Source organism: Cyanistes caeruleus, chromosome Z (genome assembly GCF_971803275.1).
Source record: "Cyanistes caeruleus chromosome Z, bCyaCae1.hap1.1, whole genome shotgun sequence".
Taxonomy (NCBI): Eukaryota; Metazoa; Chordata; class Aves; order Passeriformes; family Paridae; genus Cyanistes; species Cyanistes caeruleus.
Window position 1 is genome coordinate 12,232,987 of NC_141732.1, and position 24,209 is coordinate 12,257,195.

Below are 24,209 nucleotides of genomic sequence, written 5' to 3' on the forward strand. Positions count from 1 at the left end.
TGCTTTCCAGGAGCAGCCTACTCTTGGGCTGGTGCTGGGAGCTGGCTGGGGAAAAATCCAGCACTGTGTCACCTTGCCTTGCCTTGCCTTGCCTTGCCTTGCCTTGCCTTGCCTTGCCTTGCCTTGCCTTGCCTTTCTTCCCTCTCCTTCCCTCACCTTCCCGCACCTTCCCTTAACCCTTCCCCCTCCTTCTCCCCAAAAATTGAGTTGAGGCATTTCTGCCTTTCTTCTTTTTACTTTCCTAACAGTGACTGCATAAGGGCAACTGTCTACAAAACACTTTCAGCATTGTGAAAGTGTGTAGCACACAGGCCAAGAGCAGAAGCTTAACACAGGGAGGTTAGCTAATCAATAATTCGTTTCCATACACCCATTTGATTCCTCCAGTATGAGGGATATGCAGTTTTGCATTGCATATCCCTCATCCCTGAGAAATCACCAGGCAGTTTTGTAGTGGTACAAAAAGCACTGCTTTTTTGCAGCTTTAAGCAGCAGAAGAGAAAACCCTTGGGAGACTTGCACACTCTGGGAGAACAGCTTGCACTTGGCCGGCTGCACAAATAAGAACAAGTGGAACAGAAAAGCAAAGATTTATTCTGTTATGATAGGTTGGTTACTCTAAAATCCTTAGTTACACTCAGTACTAAAGGTTGAAATTTATATCATAAGAAAAACTTGAGTTTTCATTACATGCGTACAACAACTCAGATACACAAACAAAAAAGACAGTTGCATCCTACATTAGGCATAAACAGCAAGGTTTTGGTACTGGCAAGGAGTGGTGCTGCAGAGGTAGCCTCTGGGAAGAGGCTGGGGCTGTTCTGTCCTGGACACAGCCACTTCCAGCTGGCTGCAATAGATCCACTGCAGGGCCGAAGTGGTGGTGCCTCTCTGAAAGTGAGACAGAGGGAAAAGATCAGGAACAGGCAGAGGAGGAGGGAAGATCTAGAAACAGTATGTCAGAGAAAAAAAGAAAGGGAGGAGGTAATTCATCACAGAGATGAGATTTTCCTATAGTTCATGGAGCAGACAATGGTAGAATAGTTTCCTGAAGTAACCCACCCTGGAGCAGGGAAAATGTATGAGGAGCAGCAGCAGAGACGAACTGCCACCTCCAGAATACATCCTCATCTTCAACCCCCTCTGCTGTGCCATGAGAGGGGATGGGTAGAGGTGTTGGGAATGAAGGAGTGAAATTGAATGTGTAAGAAGGGGGATGCAATATGTTAAAATTTGTCTTCTTATTTCCCACTACCTGAATCTGTTGAGTTGTGACTACAGTGAAGTAATTCTTTCCAAGTCAAGTCTGGTTTGCCTGTGCCAATAATCGTTAAATGATCTCTCTGTCTTTATCTCAATTTGTAATTTTTCTCATCCTAGTTTCTCCTCCCATCTCACAGAAGGGAAAGTGAGACACGGGTTGGGTGCATGGCCCTTAATCCGACCTAACTCTCCACACATCCAAAGACTGAAACACAGGCTGAGGTTTGGGATCTTGTCATGTGTCTGAGACAGTAAGTCTGGGCAAAGACCTAAGAGAAACTTGGCTGAAAGCCAATGAATTACTAGCTGCATTTTAGGCTAACCTTAAAAAAAGAAGCCTCTGCATCTTTCTTTGTCAGTAATCCCAATAATTGCTAGGTTTATTTTTAGCTATTTATTATTACACCATTAGCGCTTAGCCTCTTGATACTTAGTTCCAATATATGTGTGTTCCACTATACGCGTACATAATGGCTACATTTTTCCTTTATTTGTCTTTCTTTGCTAAACTCATTAATAGTGCATTAAGATAGATACACTTTATCGACAGACACACATTCAAAACACATTTCTACCAGGCACACCCTTGCACTTTACATTATGCACACTATTGAAATTCAATGTATTAATAAGAATATGTTTACGATTAAGGGGTGAGGTAACTAATCCAAAAAGATGGGAGAAGTACTGAGAGTAAGGACAATATAGATCTGACATACTCAGGAGAAGCATTTTTTGTATTAATTTCTTGCTGTAGCACTTTCCCTCTACTAACTCTGTTAAACAGTAGCCAGCAATTTCTATGTGCTTTTCAAACTACCTTCACAGCCAGAAAGTACCTCACCATGTAAGAAATACATCTTACATCTCTCCAAGTACACTGACACCCAAAATTTGTTGTTTCAGAAAGGGTACATGAGCAGGACACACTAAGATGGCTAGGATTCAATAAGATATGACAGTTTTTGCATTGCAAATAAATTTATGACACTTGTTAATGGTTCACTGAACTTCCAGGGATATCTCTTTTCTTTTCTTTAATTACCTGAGGTTGAACTTCCCTGAGAAGACTAAGAAGTTCAGAATGGACATTCTGGTGAATATCAGAGAAAATGCCATCCTCTTCCCTATGATATAAATATTGATGCTGAAGAGCCCAGAGGTGGGAAAAATCTCAGTTGTGATAGGTAACAAAATGGCTGCAGTAAAAAAGACTATATGTCAAGTTGAGGTAAAAGAACTCACATGCTGAACAAAAGGATATCCATTTTCATGATGGCAAGTTTCAAGAAAGTGAGAGAAATTCAGCACATCTGGTGTTTTACCCTAGAGCAACCCACCCTGAGCACCTTCAATAAGCACAAGATGACAAGAAAACTAAACACATATATCCATCATACCAGACATTTTTATGGCAATCAAACCACATACTTATCTGAAAGGCTGCATTACAATCCCGCTACTTTAACAAAAACAAGAACCTGATATAATTCCTAAAGCTCACTGTGGACTATGTAACTGCTTCAGGAATTAATGTCTCTGAAGATTCAGAACTTTTGAAAAAGAATCTCCACTGCCAAAGTCAAGTACCTGGAGGTGACAATACAATCCTTAAAATTAGCTTGTCATTTTATCTCTGACCATGCTTTCAAATATACTACATATAATTGATTTTATCAGCTAAAAAGAACATTTTCTTATATTTCATCACAACTTCTTGCTGAAGTATGCAGAAGAATGCCAAGTGAACCAGCAATACAGCTGACAGATAAGCTAAAATAGCTATGGAAAAATGCAAGTAGGAGAGGATTTCACTATGCAGTGTTCGCTTCTTCACAGATCATGGTAGCATAAAATAAGTAGTTGCCATTTGCATCAGGGAACACTCCACTCAAAATCACACTATTAAGACTGCATTAATACAGGATATCCCATAAGTTCATCATTGTGGGATCTTTCTATCTGATCTTTACAGATTTATCCTTACAGATTTTTATTGCTAGGAAAAAAAAATATCTTTTAAGATTAAAATAGCTTTTGAGTTTTCTAATAGAGTCTTAATTCCTGATGCTCAATCTCATCAAAATGAAGAATGTATTACTCTTTGGCAGGAGCCTTTGCAATATTTGAAGACTTTCAGCTCATGTTCACCATTCTGCTTATCTCTAAACTAAACATCTTCAAGCTGTTCCATCTTTTCCTGATTGTTAAGGTTTCTTCTTGATTTCTTGAGGGAAGAGCTCAGTTTTTCAGAATGACTTTGAATTTTACTTCATATTCCAGTGTGCTTGTAGCCACTCCTAAACTAGGGATATTGGCAAATTCAATAGATACTCTCTTCACCATCTCTTAGAACAGTTTGCAGGTATATCTCTAACCCTGTTGGAATGTTGGGATTCAGTTCTGTTCGTATAATCATATAGTCCTGTATAGTCGTATATATATCATATAGTCTCTTGTCTTTGAGGATAGAATTTGGGCGTCAAAGACTAAAAAAGGACAAATATTTGTGGGAAACAACTAAGTACCAATGGATAGCCCCCTAGAAGCTGTAAATTTACTTGGAATGTACACAGATGTTAGCTACACAATGTATGGGTGCCCCCATAAACTCATTTGCTAGATTTTTAAGTGTATATTCTAATATTAAATGTCCTGAGTTATTTTATTAGGTAAAAATATAAATCAGTATTACTGTCTATTTAATATTTAAAGAAATCTGGGCAGGATAATAATAGTCATTCTCTGATATTTAGTACTTAAAAACTGGCAGCACTTAATCATAAAATCATAGAATAGTTTCTGTTAAAGAAACTTAAAGATCATCTGGTCCCAGTCACCCAGCCACTAGAACAGGATGCTCAAATCCCCATCCAACCTGGCCTGGAACACTTCCAGGGATGGGGCATCCACGTCTTCCTCAGGCAACCTGTTACAGTGCCTCAGCATCCTTAGTCACCTTAACCTCATTACTTCTATTCCATATTAAACATTATATGTCTCTATTCTTTGAAGTAATTATTCAACTATTTGCTAGCTTAAGCACTGATCCTTATTTTCAGCTGTATTGAATGAAAAAAAAAAAGTATCATTAATGAGATCAAGAAATACATCTGTCTTAATTCATCTATTGCTTTATCTAAATATGGTCACAACTTGAAAAATCACTGATTTATATATTTATACAATTTGGTTGTTGATGGAAAAATTACTGTTTTCTAAATCACTGGGCATCCAAATTAAGCAGGTTGCTATATATACGCATGTGGAAAGTTTCACTAGACATTGTGTGCTCAGTAAGTATTACCTACTGCAAACAAAATTAAATAGAGAAATGTAAAGCCCTGACTGCTGTCAGCTAGAATATCATTTAAATGTTAATAATTAATTTTACATTTAATATTTAATGATAGCAGGACAATGGCCTCCCTTGCGTAGCTGGTGATGCTGTGCCTGATGCACCACAGGACAAGGTTAGCCCTCCTGGCTGCCGGGGCGGATTCAACTCAGATTCAGCTCAACCCAGATTCAACTTGCCATCAACCAGGATCCCCAGGTCCCAAGCTGTGGTACTGCTTTCCAACACCTCATTCCCTGGTCTGTCCATACATTGAGGGCTGCCCCATTCCAGGTGCAGAATTAGAAACTTTCCCAGGTTAAACTTCATGCACTTAGTGATTGCCCCATCCCCTGATTTGTTAAGGTGTCTCTGCAGAGCCTCTCTGCCCTTCAGAGTGTCAATAGCTCCACTCAATATAGTATCATCAGCAAACTTACTTACTATCTTTAATGCCTTTAGTATTATGAAATTAATGCAATTTAATTTCCATTTATAATATTCACTGACATTTTTGTAAAGACTTACTACTTTGAATCTTGGATCAACAAAGGTGTTAAATCCTCTGTATAACTATTAGGACCAAGCAAGATAAAGGAAAACAACATTGACTCAATCTACTAAAAGGTTTCCTTAGTAATATTTCTTCCTTTGAAGAAATTAAAGGAAGAGTGTGTACTTCTTAAATAGGAAAAAAAAAAAAAAAAAAAAAAAAAAAAAGGTTGGCAATTTGTTTTTACTGGGAATCAGAATCACTGCAGGCTGTTTGATTGTCCTATGATCCAAATCTACTCTGTAGACAACAAACAAGTACACAAGGTGGAAGTCCTTTCTCTCTGACACAGAGCTCTTTTGGATTGGATTCATACTTCATCAGTTTTCTGAAGTCCACCAATGAGCTTTGATTCCACATCTCATCGTCACTCCCCCTTCAATCTGCTTCTGACTTGCCTGTCTCAAAGCTACCACTGTAACCCCTCCCAATAAACTATTTAAAGAAACCATGTCAAATAAAGTCTCCAGTCTGCTCCTGACCTCCCAGCAGCACACTTACCTATGTTGCATTAGTGTCAAACACTGGGCCTACTGCCCTGGAATCTATAACCCCCTACATGACACAGGAAATATAACCCACATAACCAACAAAGAACCACAAAAGAATTTTGAGTGGTAGGTACAAGTGACAGACACTGCTACCCCAATGCCACAGTAGTTACCACAGTCTGCTTCCACTCTGCAAAGTTACAAAGTTACATAGGGTGAATTCTTCTACCAGAAACATAAACAACACCACAGAGACCTTTACAATGCAGGCCAGCATTGAGCTTGACTTCTGAAACAGAAAAAGAACAAAGAGCCCAGGCCTTACAAATGTTAATTATACATTATATTTTAGAGAGAATGGTTGCTGGTCACAAGGACCTACTAACATGGAACAGCCCATGTTTGTCATTCCGATTTGGAACGGCTAGAAAGAACGACACTGACTCTCAAGGGAGTTTCAACATGAGAATTCCCTGGTTTATTGCTTCAGGCCTGTCTTATAGACAGATACGTGGAAAGTACAGAAAAGAAACTCTTATTGGTTAACAAAGTGCTACATCACCATCATTGGTCAGGGGCACACCACCCCCCTGACCCTCTCCTGCAAGGAGAACAAGAGGACAGATAAACAGCACCTGGCAGTTGTTTTCTGTCTCTGAGGATTGTTTTGAAATCCTCCTTTGAATTCCCAGGCTAGCTTCTCAGGCAGGACTGAGAGGCCATGGGCCTGCAGTTTCTGCAGCTCCCTGCAGCCTGTTCCAAAGCTAGCATCCATAACTCACCCTTTCTGTTGGAAAAAATAAAAAGCAGTGTTTGTTATATCCTACTGGGCCCTTGTAGGATAGAGAACAAACACAGCTCAAGAGGTTTCTTCGCTAGAACTTTGAATGGATGCTGATTTAGAATTAATCTAGAATTTTGGCTTACGTTTTGGTATTTAAGATTTGTTTTCCTTGCAAGGACTTGATGGTTGAGTCTAATATTTCTAATTCAGTGAATTAATACACACACTATATACAACACTGTTAGTCTGTTCGAATTGACAGTCTAACATGTCAACAGAGTAGTTTGAAAGAACACCAAAGTGATAAAAACAGTGCACAATGCAGTTTATGCTGCTTTGATCCCCTCTTCTTATCCCGTTTTTTTGTTTGTTTGTTTGTTTGTTTGTTTGTTTGTTTGTTTCACTGGATTTTTTCTTCAAATATAATTGAGGGATTTTTGAGGGATTTATAAAGTTTACATGGTTGCTGTTGTTGTTCGTCGGGTTTGAACAGTAGTTCATGAATCTCAGGAAGGTTCAGGGAACTTGAAGTTACCATCTCCTCGCGGCTGGTTGTCAGCTCTGTAAACACAAGACTTAAAAGGTACAAGGTGAGCAAGTTTGGGTCCCGCAGGGACTGCAGGACGCTGGCACGGCTCAGGCCGCTGGAGCTGACGAACTCGTTGAGGTATTTCTTTCAGGTTGGTGTGGAAGGTCCCGGCGGAGGGGCCTGCCACTGTCTTTCTTTCCCCATGCCACCTTTATGGGTGCGGGGGGAGCCCTGCTAGAGCTCAGATCGGGAGCGCAGCACGGCTCGCTCTCTTCTCCACCCGCGCCTCCCCGCTGGAGCGCGGGGGGACCGCGAGGGCGAGCCGTCTCGCGCACGCGCGGGGCGAGCGAAGCCGCCGGCCCCCCACCCTGCGCTTTCTCGCCGGTGCTTCGGACGCGCGGGGGGGGCGATGCCAGCCACGGGCCTGGCCCCGGCCTCCGATCTGGGTTTGAGCTCGGCTTTTTCAGGGTTCTCGTGGCTGGCGGAGGCGGGCAGGCACAGGGGGAGCCAGGTTGTTGCTCTCCCTCCCCCCGCCGCTTCTCTGCCGGGGGGAGCCGCGCGCCCCGCCGCGTTGGTACACGGGGGGTCTGTCCGCCCGGGCCCCCCGGTGGCGACGGCCTGCGGCATTTTGGACCCGCGCTCGGACCCCTCGGCGGCACCGGGCGCGGGGGGGGCTGAAGAGAGGTTTTTCTGCTGGCAGAGCCTGCGCGCCGAGCTCCGCAGATGGCGGCCGCTCAAACCTCTCTGGAGAGGGAGATTTTCGGGCTGCAGATTGCTCCCACTCGCCGCCAAAGTCCTCTGAGGGTCCGGGCAGAGCCGAAAAAGCACTACGCAGCTCATCCACGGTTTCATCTCCCGGTCCCTTATCTTGTACAACGGAGGAACTTTCGGCAGTAAAGTTTCTCATCCCGGTTTCACTGTCCTCAGACTGGCTCTGTTTCAGCGCTTTAAAAAGCACTCCCCAGGTGGCTGCTAGGCTACACATGCTGATATCTCCGTTAATGAATTCCGACCATAAATGGTTCTCTATCGACAGCCAAAGTTCGAGATCAAAGGCATAGTTATATCAAAACTCTTTCACCCACTGGAATAAAGCACGCATGGCATCTTCATAAACACTGAGTCCCATGCGGGGCAGGGCATCCTGCCATGCAAGGTAGGCCAGCTGTTCATCAGCTGAAGTACAGTTCCCCATTATGAGGACTTTATCTTGGCGGCTCCGCGAATGCCATTATGCACACGCTATCGGCTCAGACCCGGGATTTTGAGCTCTGCTTCACCAAGATAGGCCGTTCCAAGCCCGCTCACCGGCAGGGCTCCACTATCCCATTGGTTTCCAGAACCAGCTTCCTCTAGGAAAGCCCGGGAGAATTCCACTTACCCCTCTAGGGGGAAGGGCTGGCTTTTTCCCGCTCGCTGCTTACCCTCAAGGGATTAGCAGAAGTCACGTCGGTTGCTTTCTGACCTCGGGGGTCGGCTGCACTTCACGTCGGGATTACCGGACCTCGGAGGGTCGGTTCAACATCACGTCGGGGTCACCAGATGTCGTTCCGATTGGGAACGGCTAGGAAGAACGACACGAACTCTCAAGGGAGTCACAACACGAGAATTCTCTAGTTTATTGCTTCAGGCCTGTCTTATAGACAGATACGTGGAAAGTACAGAAAAGAAACTCTTATTGGTTAACAAAGTACTACATTACCATCATTGGTCAGGGGCACACAACTCCCCTGACCCTCTCCTGCAAGGAGAACAAGAGGACAGATAAACAACACCTGGCAGTTGTTTTCTGTCTCTGAGGATTGTTTTGAAATCCTCCTTTGAATTCCCAGGCTAGCTTCTCAGGCAGGACTGAGAGGCCATGGGCCTGCATTTTCTGCAGCTCCCTGCAGCCTGTTCCAAAGCTAGCATCCATACATGTTCCATGTGTATATATTACACTACCAAACTTTGTCTCTCAAAGCAGCAAATCCAGTTGGAAACAGACTTCTGAAAAGTACACCTCAGTCTTTTTACTTAGTTTTGTGGTTTAAACCAAGCTGGAATTTAAGCCCCATGCAGCCACTCCCCTTCCCTCACCCCCTCAGTGACACAGATAAAGGGCAGAATTTACAGGTTAACAATTTACTGAAACAAACAGTAGCATCAACAATATATGAGAGAGTGGTCACATGCAAAATGCCTACTGACTCTGAAACAATGTGACAGGACCACAGCTGGCACCTCCACGCCACTCTATTCATCATTTGCTCCTCCAAAAAAGAAACAAAATGCCCATTGTGCACCGCCTTTCTCTTCCACCTGAAATCATGCCCCCTTCTTCTCAGAAGAGAACTCCTCTTCCACTTCTTATTTCTCCACCTAATAGATGATGTACATGGTACAAAAGAACTACCCAGACACACCACACAGCTCCAGGCTCCAGCTCCTCTCTTCTGCAGTGAAAAATTAATCCTGTCCTTGGCCTAAACTAGGACACTCAGACACACATCTCTTCAGCACCATATGTGTCAAATTCCCCTCAGCTTTTCATGAAAGTCACACGTTAGTATACCTTACCTGCAATTAAGAACATGCCCCATGCTACATCTTATCAAGGCTTGTCATGTCTGTTTGGTGCACTGTATCAAATACTACTGTTATACATCAAAAATGTAACTTCACCAGGGCCTTGTTGCTCCTGATTTTCAATTAGATGCCTTGCATTCTCAAGCCTCCTTTGCTATCCTCTTTGCTAGGAGAAAAACCTTCATATCCATCCAGGAGATGGGGCCCTCCTGTGGATGTTTTCTAAAATAAATTCTCTTATCTGATGCTGTCAGCAATGCAAAAGTCCCCAGGGGAGATTTATTTAAGGCTCTGTTAACAGCCTCTCTCTCCCATAAATCACTATCCAGAATTTTTGCTGTTCCAGAAACTCAGATGGTATCTCCATTGATCTGATCACAAAATAGAACTACTTCAGAGTAAAGAACACAATTTTTACTCTGAGTGAAAGAGACACTTTCAGACACTTTCAAGAGAAAGTATGCCACTAGGATACATGGCATTATTGATAAAAGCAAAAGAAAAATTAAGGCACTCTCTCAGTTTCTATACCCTGGGATGGCATAATCCTCTGGAGGAGAAAACATCCTGAAACCATACCCCATGGCAGGGTCTGGGAAGGTCTCTCAGTTGAAGATCTCAAGCCCTCAAAAAGGTGCAGGGAGACATGTAGCCTCCCCTTACTTAGTGTGTGGAAGTATCTGATCATCAGTCTGGGAAAGGGAGGCAAGCCAGTCTTGGCATAGGCAGTGATGGATGAGGAAGAAGGATCTAGCCTGATCTGAACTCCATTTCTCACTCAGTTTCTTGCAGACTTGAGAGTGGGAGGTCATCTCCTGGCCTCAATACCATGACCCTGCTTTTTGATTTCCAACTGTGAAAAATCCACGGATTACATCACAGCCCTTCATAAGAATAGCATTTGTAGAGCACGATTCAAAGGTGCATCTGGCAGGCCCTGGGGAATGGCAGAAGACCTGCTGGGATGATTGTAGAGCCATGCCAGAAGGACCAGGCCAAAGCAGCACAGCCTTATCTATCCTAGTATTTGAGTGCCTTTTAACTGTCAAATCATACCCAGGGAGGGTATTGGGGAGGGCTTTGAATGGCAAGGGCCAAATTCATGCCAGGAAGCATTCTGGTTCTGTATTAGTCTGGATGAAAATGGACCAGCACCAGGAAGTAATAATGGCATACTCAGAGCCACTTGCATAAACACAACCACAACACACAAATAACTTCAGCGTGCACCTATCCATCTCATCTCGTAGCCTCATCTAAACTCACAGGCTTCATGTTCCATACTGCCTCTCCAGACTTATTTCTTTGGTTAATTACACACCTGATTACATTCTGATATCTTTTCTCAGAACTTTTACATTGATTTCTGTTGTTAGAGACTCTGAGTTTGCAAGTATTATTCTGATCTAAGAATGTATGTAATATTTATCCTTTTTCTCCCAGTGTAGGAATGGAATTTTTTTTTTAAATTGAAGATGCAAATATATCTCTCTGTTCACTTTTTTTTGAAAATGAAGAAGTTAAAGATGAAGATGGAAGGGGTAGGTAATTGATTGTCTTTGCAAATTACAGTAATGGCCTAGAATTTGTCCCTGTAATGCAGATTAACTTGCTTAGAAGTAGAAGAAAACCCAAGTAATGAAAATCAGTGCTTTGCAATTCCAAACAACTGCATGATAGGAAGTCCATAAACTGCTCAGGTTTCACCAGAAAGTTGACTAAAGATTTGTTATCCCTATATCTTTTAGAATCTGAAGCCTTGTAAATCCTATCTCAAATGACTAAAAATGGTTCTCTTAGGTTAATTCAATGGCCAGTTTATAATTTGCATTATTTGCATTCTCAGAGACACAATTGCAAGGTTTAAAATTAGGAAAAGTCAGCACTTCTAAATAACTTTCGGTGGGTTTTTTAACTCCTTAAAAGATTTTGGGGAAATTAGTACAATCTGTTTGGACATTGATTTACATACCACTAAGGTATATAAGAAACAACAAAGTTGATAAAACTGTTTTTTAGAGAAAATAATTTCAATCCTATTCCCATGAATGGTACCTGAATTCAGACGAATTCTATCTCCAACTAATTTATTTAAGGAAACAAAATATACTGAAAATCTTAGTACCTCTATGTGTAGGAAAACATTTTAACAGAGCAAAAGCATGATATTTTAGTAAAAGCCTGTCTGCACAAGGCAGCTTTCAATCCAGGCAACAATTCTAAGGGCACTGTCCTTGAAGCTCTCCTGAAACAGCGAGAATAAAGAAAAACAATGGCATTATGTATAAGGAAAAAATGTTAAACAATATATATTAACCAATAGTAGCTTGTTGAGCCGCACAAACCCTGTAGGACCCTATAAAAGTGTGCTAAAGATAGAAATAGACAACATTCACTGTACCTCTATGAGGACTCAGTGAATAGTCTGAGCGGTTTTCCATTACCTATGTTAATTAGCTTTATATATTCATACAGCAACACAGAGGTTACCAAAAAGTTCAAAGTGAATATTGACATATAAAACTGTACAATAAAAGCTGGAGATTTTTTTTGAGATTAGTGATTGTGAATAAATTAATGGTACATTAAAATATTAGACGTCTTGTGCTAGGTGGCAGAAAATAATGTTTTACAGACACCTGAATGCATTACAGTATTTCATTTTGAATGCACTGATTAGATTTGAGACTTTTTTATTAGTAAAAAAAGGCCATTTCATGCTCTTGTAAAAGTGCCTAAAATGTATATATATAGCTGGTAGAACATTGTTGGGAAGGTAGAATTAGAAAGAAATTATAAATATGACTCTGTAGCCAGAAAGGCTAAGGAATAAATACAAATGATAGCACTGTTTGAATAATTCAAAGAAACTGGGCTGGTATGCCAGAACACATTCTTTCCTGCAATAAAACCAAGCCGAGACCCCTCATCCCAACCTTATAAGGAAAGGTCTGAAGGACCCTGAGATAACTAAAAACATGCAAAAGCAGTGATTTCTATAGGTTGCACACAAATGTTACTGTATTAATATACTTAGAAAGATTAGTTAGTGAAAGAATAGAATATTCAAATGTATAGGTTATATAAGTAATTGTAAAAGAGAACTCTTTCTCTTAGCTCTCTCTTAGCGCTCTTGGTCTCTCTTGGTTCTCTTAGTCTCTCTTACTACTCTCTTGCTACTCTCTTGCTACGCTCTCTTAGCCCTCTTGCCTCACTCTTTCTACACTCTTGCTGCTCTTTTTCCCTGGCTCTCTCACTTCTGTTCTGTCACTCTCTTTCTTACGTCTTGAGCTCATGTATTCATATGTTACCCCCTTTTTGTATTGTTCCCTCCGAGCCCGCTTTGAGCTCTATCTGCTGGCTCATAGCAGGCTCTCTCTCTCTCTCTCTCTCTCTCTCTCACGCCCTGAAATAAACTTCTAACACCTAACTCGATTATAGAGGATTATAGAGGCCTTTGCCGTGTCTCAGACTGACCCCAGAAAGCGTCTCCTACAGAACATGATGAGGCTTTTTTCCCCTCAAACTATTATACTGTCCAGAGTAAATATGTATTTTCAAAATAGGATCTAAATCCTTATTTACCCAGTTGACCAAGTAGAGTCTTATCAGTTCAAGGTTTTGTTCTGCTTTTCCAAGAGACTGTTAGTACAATGCTTTCCAATGAAACAAAAAAAAATAAGAAATCATGTTTACAGTAAGGAAGGCAGGAAAAAAACCAGTCCATTATTTAAAGGGTTTGGGTGTTTTCCAGTCCTTAGGCTAATGTGCAACATAAGAATGTCACACCTAATGCCATACATTTATTCCTTTTCCTTTTTGAACTTCTTCACATTCAGGGTTACATACAGAGTTCCCATGTTACATTTTATATAGCTGTCCAAGCAGGCTGGAATTTTTAGTAGGTGTTAGGTTTAGGTATGTCCTCAAAGTCTACCATCATCTTCCTATCCTTCTCTCACTTAACCTCTGCACCACAATCATACAGTCTGTATTTTCTCCTTTTCCTTGTTCTCATGCACAGTTCTAACTGTTCTTTAAACTGCACAAACGTCTTAACCTACACTCATAAAGAGGGGAACCTATAGTGTCATCTGGGACTTTACTGACTTTTTGCATGTGTTTTTGCATTATATACTACCATATTTTGCTATTTGTTTTCAGAACAAATGGTGTAGAAAACAAGGCAAAAATTCAGATATATGTCTTATCATCAGTGGAAAGACATACCTGTTAGCATTCAGGAACCCATAATCACGGAATGTGATCAGGGTTAACACATATCCAAATCTAACCCAACTTGGTTTTGAGTTGAACATGTTTTATACTCTATCATTATATAACTTACATAATAATTATTAAACTGACATTGTTCTATTATATACATTGATTCCATCCAAGCATGGATTCCACGTGATCCCCATCAAACCTTTAATATAGTTTCTCATGGTTCTTTAAACAATAATTATATCAAATCACATCTAACAATTATATCATTTATCATATACTGACTACACAGGTAATCTAGCAAGCACAAGGCCTAACATTTCCCAGGGCCTACTTTTAACATTTTCCCAGGGCTTGCCAAGCCTAACTTTCCTTCTAACTCCCTGAATATTCTATGATTTGAAAATCTTTTACTATCACTTATCATGCATGGCATGGTACTAGTGTTTCAAAAAATCTTAATTATTGTACTAGCTTACATGTGTGAATGAAGAAGTTTATTTACATTGTAATGTCTCTTTCAGAATAATTCTGTCTAGGCATGTTCCACTCTGAGTTCTCAATTCTGCCCTTGCTAGCATGCCTGTTAACTTGGTCTTCAGTTTGTGTAAAAGAAAGAAAAAATCCTTTAAGATGCAGGACTGTCTTTAACTAAGATGAAAGATAAATGTGTGTCCCCATTCATATAAACGTGAGAAATCAAAACCCTCCATAAATAAGATAGCAGATGTGAACTTCAGTTTTGAATCACTTACTGACATGAAGATATAAAAGCACATTACATGAATACATGGAAGTTATGTAATATTACTTGTCTTACTACACTACTGCAATCTTCAACTTTCTTTCATATTCTGGATATTGGCCACTGTTCAGAAAAACAAAATAGAGCTCACAGTGCTCTATATACAAGGTAAGGTGGAAGAAAGACAGATATACTTACCTTCACATCTTTCTTTTCCAAGGTAGTTTTAACAATTTAAGATGCATATTACACTCTAACAATACTGTACCTCTCCTCATCTATGATTTCAATCTCTTTCCTAAAGATCTTACTCCTTTTCACAGTATTGAACAATCCTCTCATATAATTCATCTTTTAATAAATTTAAAAATAAGGACTATATTATTTTTAAAAAAGAGCCCAAGATACATACAATGTATCCAAGATACATACAATATATTAGACAAACCAACTAAAAATTTATTTGCAAGTCTTATTTCTGCAAACACCAATGAAGATGCAAAATATATTTGCATTTTTTACACCTACACTTCTAGTTTCCCTTTTTGAATTAAACCTCACGCACTACTGGGAGGAAAAACTGCAACCACAAGAACTATAGACAGCATGTTCAATATATAGATTATTTTCTTTTCCTGGTTTTCATTAGCCTCTCTGCTTTTGAATGTGAAACCTAGGTCTTCATCTTGGCTGTTGGATTTAAGTTCCTCTTCTCTTTGGTGGATTGGTAGAGATTTTTTGAGGCTTGGAGTGAATTTCTACTGTATTTGTTCAAGTAAGGAATTGATAGCAGTGGTTAAAGATGCCAGACATTGCACTAGCAGATGCTACACATACGTCCTTGCAGAGCTCTGTGAATGCATTTCAGTCCTGATCTATAACACCCTTGCTATTCTTGATCTGGACCTCTCCTGTGCAGAGCCTGGCAGATGTTATCTGGTATTCTGGTTCTGTGATAAAGCAAATAGCCACTAAGAACTAAATAGATACCCCAAAAGTAATCTTCACTTGTTTGATAAGACACTTTTATGATCAGATCTAGATTATGCAGAAGTTAACAGGCATTTTCATGAGTCAGTAAATATGAAATTGTTTTTCAGCATCTGGACACAGCAAAGCAGTAAAAACAAGGTTACTCACCAAAAAAAGGAAATGAAAAAAATAAAAAAAAAAAATAGAATCAAGGCATACAAAACCAGTGTTTTTTTTCCTAGGGCTAGATGGTGCCCTTTAATTCTACACATAAAATTCCCAGTGGAGAGTTTCAGCTTGTGCTTACAACTGACTCATCCTGAGGAGTCACTGGTAAAGTAGTGCTGCTTAGTCAATGTATGAATTATAAAACACTTCAGATAATTTCTCAGTGATAGTAAAAAAATAAAAATGGTTTGAAGTGCTACAAGTGCTATACATAATGGTTACTTAATGAGAAAGCATTTCTAGAAAAAGAATACTGCCAGTAGTGCTAATTTGCAGTGAGCTGGAAGGCTTAGTACTTCCTCTCCATTCTCTATGAGACTGTGGAATACATCAGGAAAGACAGAGCAAATATGTAGAAACAGCAGTATCATATCCTCACTATTACAAGCTTTCACAGATCTCTTGAAGTCAGAGAAAAGACAGTTTACAGCCACTGAGGATCTGTTCCTGGTGCAGTAAGAAACCATAGAGCAAGTCAGGGAGAAAAATAATGAATTCCAGGTGCTCGTTTTGGAGCTGCATGGTGATATTGATTCTTAAAATGAAGGTCAAGCATGTTTAACTCATTTTTCTGTTATCTTTATAATATGGCACAGTCTTACATCTTAACATACAAAATTTAAATAATGATTTAGCAGGTTTCAAGATATTTAATGAATGTGTTGTCTTTGCTTTCTTGGGAAAAATATTCTGTTACATCTGATTTCCTTAGATGTTGTGTTAATGACTAACTTATAAACCTTTGAAAATAAAATAACAATATACTTTTATTTACCAAATAACAATGTACTTGCAGTTATATTGATGAGAACAGTGTCACTGAAACACAAAATATGATTTTAAATTTGTGTTGTTTCAAAACAAAGTAGAAAGCATTAAAGAGGTATTTGTAGCCAGTACTTGTACAATGAACTACTGGATGCCATCATGCGCAATAAATGAGATACTAATTATCAGTTATCCATTACCCTAAAGTACAACTGCACAGTCAGTCAGTACCTAGTGTCCTTGGCTAATCAGGACAAATAGACCAAACATAGCAATCTGTACTAAACAAGTATGAGGAGAAGGAGGCAGCAGAGATGACCTACTATGGGCTGACCGCAACCCCTGCTCCTTGAGAAGTTGGGAAAGAAGCAATGAATTTAATTAATTTTCTTATTCACCATGTTATTGACAGGACCCAGGTAGAGTTAAAGTAACTTTGAAAAACTTTTCATATTTCACATTATTACTGGTGACGAGCAACAATCATCAACCTGAGATTAATGGGGTTTTTGGAGAAGTTTTTGTCTGGTTTTGTTTCTCACAATTGAACTCTCTTTAAGTGGCAATGAAACAATTTTTTCTTGAGTCTGTTTTACCCACGATGGTAATTGGTGAATGGTCATCCTTATTGATGTCCTTATTTTGACCTGTGGGCTTTTCCATCTTATTTTCTCCCACCAATCTAGGGAGGAGGAGGATTACAAGAGTGGCTGGATGAGTGTATGGCTGCAAGAAGAGGTCAGCCCACCAAAACTTTTTTTCTAGACTTGACCAGTTTTAAATGGCTCTCTGTACTTTCTTGGCTACAGTTACAGGTATCAGAAACCTATTAAGAAGGGGTATCTGTCTAGGTTTCAGCTATTTTTTTTTTCTTTTCAATGGATTGTTTAAGTATCAACATGCTTTGTATGACAGGAATATAATTAGAGTGGAGATAGAATTCTACTAGGCTGGATTTGTCAAGACCCCAAACTAAGGGAAGTGAGATTAATTGCAGAAACACATTTATTCTCCTTAATTAGTGTTGTCATATTTTCTGTGAATATTGTTTTCTGCTGCTCAGAAGCAACTTATTCCATTATATATATTGGATTGTAGCTGTATTATTAAAACAAATTGTGTATTTTGAGTATTTTGAGTATTTTTTTAATATATTAGCATGTGATTTATATAATTTATATAGAGTTCAGGTAGTTTTCAAAACTTATCATATATGTCATTAAATCTACATAATATGTTTGTTACAAGTCTCTATACATTTGACATCTCTGAAAGAGATTTTGATATTTCAAGATTATAAGATTAAGAAAAAAACAAGAAATGTGTGGCACAGATTTGTTAGGAATGTTATAAATCTGTATCGTGATATTGGCTTTCGCAAGTATTAGGATGAATATTATATGTTAAATACTTTTTAGCTATGTATGTACTTTTTTCTTGCTAACAAGTTTTAAGCTTAAAGGAATCTCCTAAGTACAAAGCAATGTAACCCCAGAGGGCAAAGACAGTGGGGCCCAAGCTGTTATCAGTGGAAGAACAGTAGAGCCCAAGCTGTTATCAGGAGCCAGGACCAGGCTGGTGGCAGCAGCAGAAGGATGTGCTGTGAAGCCCAGCTGTCACCAGGGCAGGACAAGGGGCTCAGACTGTTATCAACACTGACCATTTGCAGAAGAAAGGAAACCAAACTCAAAAATAATGATGATCAGCAAAAATAGTGCTGAACGGCAAAAATAAAAACCATACAGAGCATGTTCTAAATAGGCAGAACCAGGGAGGGGACATGATAAATACTTCTTGAAAAACTTTGAATATGCATTAAACTCTCACAGCAGGAGGGGATAAAAATAGTGTTCCTGAGATACCAGGTGTGTTCCTGGCAACCTGCCAGGGCACCCGGCCGTTTTAACTGTTTGTTTTATTTCCTTTGTCTCCTAATTGTCTTTTTGTTTATATTAAACTTTCTATAATTTATTAAGTGAATCTCGTTTTTAACAGGAATTATAATGCACTCCACTGGATCTTTACATAGAGGTAAAAGTACATCTTCAGTGTAGGGTCCTTAGGTGAGAGTATTAAAATGCATATTCATTTCAGCTTGGACTCTGTGAATAGCAGAGTGGACTGGCCAGTTTCTCCCAGCCCTGTGCTTGGAGGGGTGTCACACACAATAATAGCAGTGAAGAGCCTTGCTTCCATCAAAGTCATCAGAGAGGCAAGAACCAGGAACTGTATATTAGTATTACTTACATAAAGTAAGATATAAATATGAAATCAATAACAGGAATACATATTTCATCACCTACATATAAATTAATTTTACTGCCAGCATCTGCAAGTCCAGAGAAAGCACAAATGTACTATGCAAGAAAATTCAAACTATTTTTCATCCAGTTTATTAAATAAATTCATTACAAAATCTTATTTAATTGATTATACAATTGTTGAGGGTTAGGTGGGAGTTTTTTTAGTTCTGGCTTGCCTGTGGAATTTTTACACATTTTACACATTTTTACACATTTTTACACATTAGTTTCGGGGAAAACTTAATTGTGGGTATTTGGTGGGTGCTTAAGAGAAGACAAAGAGTTCGGCCGAGCCCAGGGGTGGAAGGGGGCAGGAAAAAAGGAGGGTGGGGACAGTTTGGCAGGCTTTCTTCAGCTTTGGAGAAGGACACTTTGGGTGCAGAGCTGTTGCAGTGGAGAGAAGGGAATTTTGCCATCACCCAGACGGAGCTGCTGCTTCTTCTCCTTCTCCCCTCTTTGTTGGTGGCCTCGCACCCCCTGTCCTGCTGGGACGTGTGGCAGTGCCAGGCACCACCACGGAGCTGCTGATCCACCTCAGCCACCAGCCCAGGATCTCAGCTCATCCCTGCTGTTCCAGCTGAGTGTTCCTCGGAGCCCTGCAGGAGCACCGGGACTGACTGCCCGAGGGGTTGTGAAACAAAACCTCTCCTCCATCCCGTCTCAGCCGAGAAAGCTGTCCCGGGGTCCCTGGTTCTGTTTTCTTGTTAATGCTGTAGTTATTGTTTGTTTGTTTGCCTGGTTATACTAGTAAAGAACTGTTATTCCTATCCCCAGATCTCTGCCTGAGAGCCCCTTAATTTCAGAATTATAATAATTCGGAGGGAGAGGATCTACATTTTTTCATTCCAAGGGAGGCTCCTGCTCTCCCTAGCAGACACCTGTCTTCTAAAACTGAGACAACAATTTACATCACTCCTTAAAATTCTTACAGAATCTTTATTATCTTTATATGGGATTTCCATTCTCTATATTTAAAACTACAAAAAGCACACTGCAATCACTACCTTTAGACCTGTAAATGTTCTGCAAGATGTATCTTTTGCTATTATTTTTAATTTAGGGTGTTCTGAACCATAATCTGAGCCATTCAAAAGGCTGTGAAATATTAGAAAAGCCACGATTAGATAACTGGCAAAATAATATATTTCCCTGCCTAAGAGAAGCACATAGGCACATATTTAGTTTTAAATAGTTGATAGTAGTTCAAATAGTTGGTTCATTTCTGATTTGTTTCTCAAATATTATTCTTATTTTCACTCATTTTCATTATCTGTCAAGAAGGAAGTGTGCTAGATTATCTGTGTACACATTAATTCAATCTGATACTGTCTACTTCACTGGAAGTAATCTCTTCTTTAACATTTCTTGACTTCAAAAGAGAAACTGTTGTTTCACAATAGAAGATCTCCAATTGAAAAAACATTTCCTAACAGCTTTGTGATACACCACCCTTGAAATTGGTTTGCTTCTCCTTATCTGACTTGGTTTAGGAGTCGAAAAAAAATCCAGCTTATGTTTTTTCTTGGTGGTTTTTTTGTTTTGTTTTGTTTTGTTTTGTTTTGTTTTGTTTTGTTTTGTTTTGGGGGGTTTTTTTGGGTTTGTTTGATTTTTTTGTTTGGGTTTTTTTTTTCTGGAAAAATAAAGTAAAACTCACAAGAACATTGAAGTGCAGAATGAAAGGAACCCTATAACTAGCAGAGTAGTTACAAGAGCAGGTATGAATTTATTCAGCACTGAGGTGCATGGGGATATCTCCTCCAAAGGCATGCACACCTTTTTCATTGGGTTTTCCCTTTTTATCCTTTGCAAACTAGGTTTACACCATACGCCTAATACATATTCATTTCCTAACCCCGCCTGTCTTCACTTCATATTACAATTAGCCCCGTACCCCTTTCAGTCCTTTGGCCGCTTTTTGGGACTTCAAATCCGTTCCTTCTGGCTTAGGGTCCAGGAATCTCCTTTATCCTGTGGTGCCTTTGTCTTTGCATCTTGTTTGTGTATTCCAGCTCCTTATCTCATCTTGCAGTCTGACTCTTTTTCCTGTTCTTGTGGATCAGGGTGTCAGGGTATGGTTTTTGTCAGACACCCCTTTTAAGCATTTCTTCCTAATTCTTAATTTTTTTGTTTCAACATGAAGCATACAGCCTATTAAAGTCAAAACATTAGGAGAAGTTACTTGCTTGTCTGAGGAGCAACTAAGTGTTTTCTTTAAAAGCTGAACTTCAGCCTTTGTGAAATATGCTGTAGGAAGCCCAGGAAAGAAATCACCTGCACAAACTGTCCAGATAATATACAGCTTGAGAAGCAGCAGTGAAAAATTTCCTACATATCCAAATTCTGTTCTGGACAGAGTGAGGTCTTGTTATTTTAAGACTCATGACTTTGATGGAAGTGTAACAACATGAAGAAAACAACATGCTCAAAAACCTAATGGAATAAGGTGATTAGAGTTTTTATATACAGGACAGTAACTAAACAATACATTCCTAATATTCACATAGAAAGCTAAACATTTATACAATAAAAGAAAAAATTCAAATATCTTCACTCTCTGTAAAACCAGATCTTAGAATCTGAAATGAAAGAACAAGAAGGCCAAATTAATTGACTACCCTTCTCAAAGATGTCCACATTATAATAAACAGCAAAGAAGAAACCTCTGAAGATTTTCTGAGAAAAAGAGAAGACTCATGTGTCTGAGGATGTATGTAAAAATCCATATACACAATACTGCAAAGCAGAAGAGTAACTGTTTTAACACCTATCACTTAAACTCCTCATTTTAAGTCTTTCCTGGACTTTAATCCTTTGTTGATTATTTGCAGGAATTCTTTAGCCAGTGTCTAATTCTGTCTTACAGTGTCTAATGGGCACTTGTAAGAAAATGTTGATTCAGTAATACTGAGAAATAGCAGCACCCAGAGGCATTAATGGGTGTGGAGTTAAAGACCCAGTGGGCAATTAATTATCATGCAGTTGCTGACTCACTCCCTTCCCCTCACCAACCACACTGGATAGGGAGGAGAATTGTAAAAAGTAAAAAAACTAAAAATCCACATCATATTTATATTGTATTATATTGTATTATATTGTATTATATTGTATTATATTGTATTATATTGTATTATATTATATTATATTATATTATATTATATTATATTATATTATATTATATTATATTATATTATATTATATTATATTATATTATATTATATTATATTATATTATATTATATCCACATCATATAATATTATATTAATATAATAATAAAATATAGGAATTAAAACCCAAGAAGTCAAATTAATGGCCAATACAATTGCTCTCTATCTGCCAAATGATGCCTAGAGAGTCCTCAGGCAGCAACCAGGACCCCCACTTTCTGTACTGCTATGGTACTCTGTGGTATAGAGTGTCCCTTCAGCCAGTTTGAATGACCTCTGCTGGCCACACTCTCCCTTGGCTTCTCATGCAGCATGGAGACAGATTATTTGATTAATTTATTATCTCAAAATGAAACATAACTACTTATAAATTTATTAGACACTGACAATGTTATGACTTAATTTTGTCCCAAGAGTGTTTCAAAATTAGAATTCCCTGTTTCAGAAATAGCAGTCTTGGCTTAAATTTCTAGAAACTACAAGAAAAATGTATTTAAAAGATCTCTGCTTTTCCAGACAAATTGCTGGTGACTTAAACAAACATAGACATAACAAAGCAACAGGTAAAGGTAACTGGTCAAAGTAATTTATCTCAAAAGACAAATAACAAACACTGTATTGCTTATTCTATTGGAGTGAGAATTTGTCTTGAAAATCACCTTCTTTTTTCCTTGCTCAGGTTGCTGGTGCAGCTGGAAACCCAGATGAAAAATTAGCTAACAAACAGGCCCCGGGACACATTTGTCCAAAACTTGCTTCATCTTCAATGGACACCTGAGGAGAAATTAGTTAAAAGCTTGACAGATTCAACACATGGCAAAGCATCTTTTGTTGGCAGTGCTTTAATTTGCTATGAGGGAAGGTGTATCAGTGAATCAGAGGTCAGCACAGGGAAAGAAAAAGCAACTGCTACTTCCATGTTAGAGAAAAGTGTTGTATACAAAATCCCAAAAATTCAGAAAACCACCAAATTTCACAAATTAATTTTAAACTTTCTTAAGTAAATCTTACATATCTATCTGCGGAAATATATATATTCTAAGAGTGACTTTATGTGTAGCTCTAGTTTCACATGAGCTAAAAGGACAGATTATCCAGTTCCTACTCTCTGATCTCCAGAAGGGTCAAATTTAGATTGTGTAGATGCAGGAGAATAAATAATTTGGGGTTTAAATCAAAATTTGTTAAGCTGAATAACAGAATTCTAAGATATGCTCAGATGTGACAGTAAAGGTCTGTATGTAACGACCCAAAGAGGCTTTTTGAGTTGTCCTTACATCCCACTGCAAAACATATCAATGCAAAAAAATGTTCAGAACTATTCAAGTGCAAGTTGATCCGATCTAATGAAGTATGGATTAGACTCCAAACAAAAAGGATCATATGTCTGAAAAAGTATCTGAAAGTATGACAGAAAACAAAATAAATCAAATTAAATAGAATTGCCTGAATGACTCTGTTGTAGTATGTTTATTCAGTTCTATTAAAATTGTTAGTATTTCATCTGTTTGGTATGTTCCTGGTTCTCCCCCATTTACTGCTTTGGTTGGTTCCATTTGTCTGTTATGTAAACCCCTCCCAGTTTTCCTGAATGTTCCCCGTCAATCACCTTTACCCTGCCCCATCTCCCCATCCATCATCGTAAACCCCACCTCTCCTTCCAGCTCCTTCCATGTATATCATCCCTTCCTCAACATGTTATTGGTTGTTATGTTATGTTCCCGCCTTCTTTGTATCCCCATTGGTCCCTGACATTGTAACCTCCTCCCCTTACCCCTCCTTCCATGAGCTCCCATTGGACCCTGGACTGTGCCCGCCCCTGAGATAAAACCCAGTGCACAGAGGTCCTCGGGGCTCTCTTTGGTCCTGAATTCTCCCAGCCTAGACCGTGGTGCTCATCCCCTCTCCTGAATAAACCTGTTCCTGGGAAGTACAGCCGAGTGAGTCTCCTCCTTCCTTTTGCCACCATCCACGATGCCTGATCTGGCAGAGCCCGGCAGGATTCGGTGCTCTAAAGGTTCTGCAGTGGGATCGCCTTTCCCCTGCAGTTCCCCACTCCCGGCGACTGCCCGTGCCCGAGTGGCACCGTAGAGCTAGCCCGGAGCTCTGGTGCAGCCAAGAGCAGCGTCATGACTCATAATGGTAATAACCACTTAGGAGTTTTGGGGTAGCCTTTCTATCATTTAAAAAGTGCTTGGACTGAAGAGGTGTTTAAATATTTGGCCAATACATAATAAAAACTATGATTATTAAAGGTCTGTGAGTATGAGGCACTTA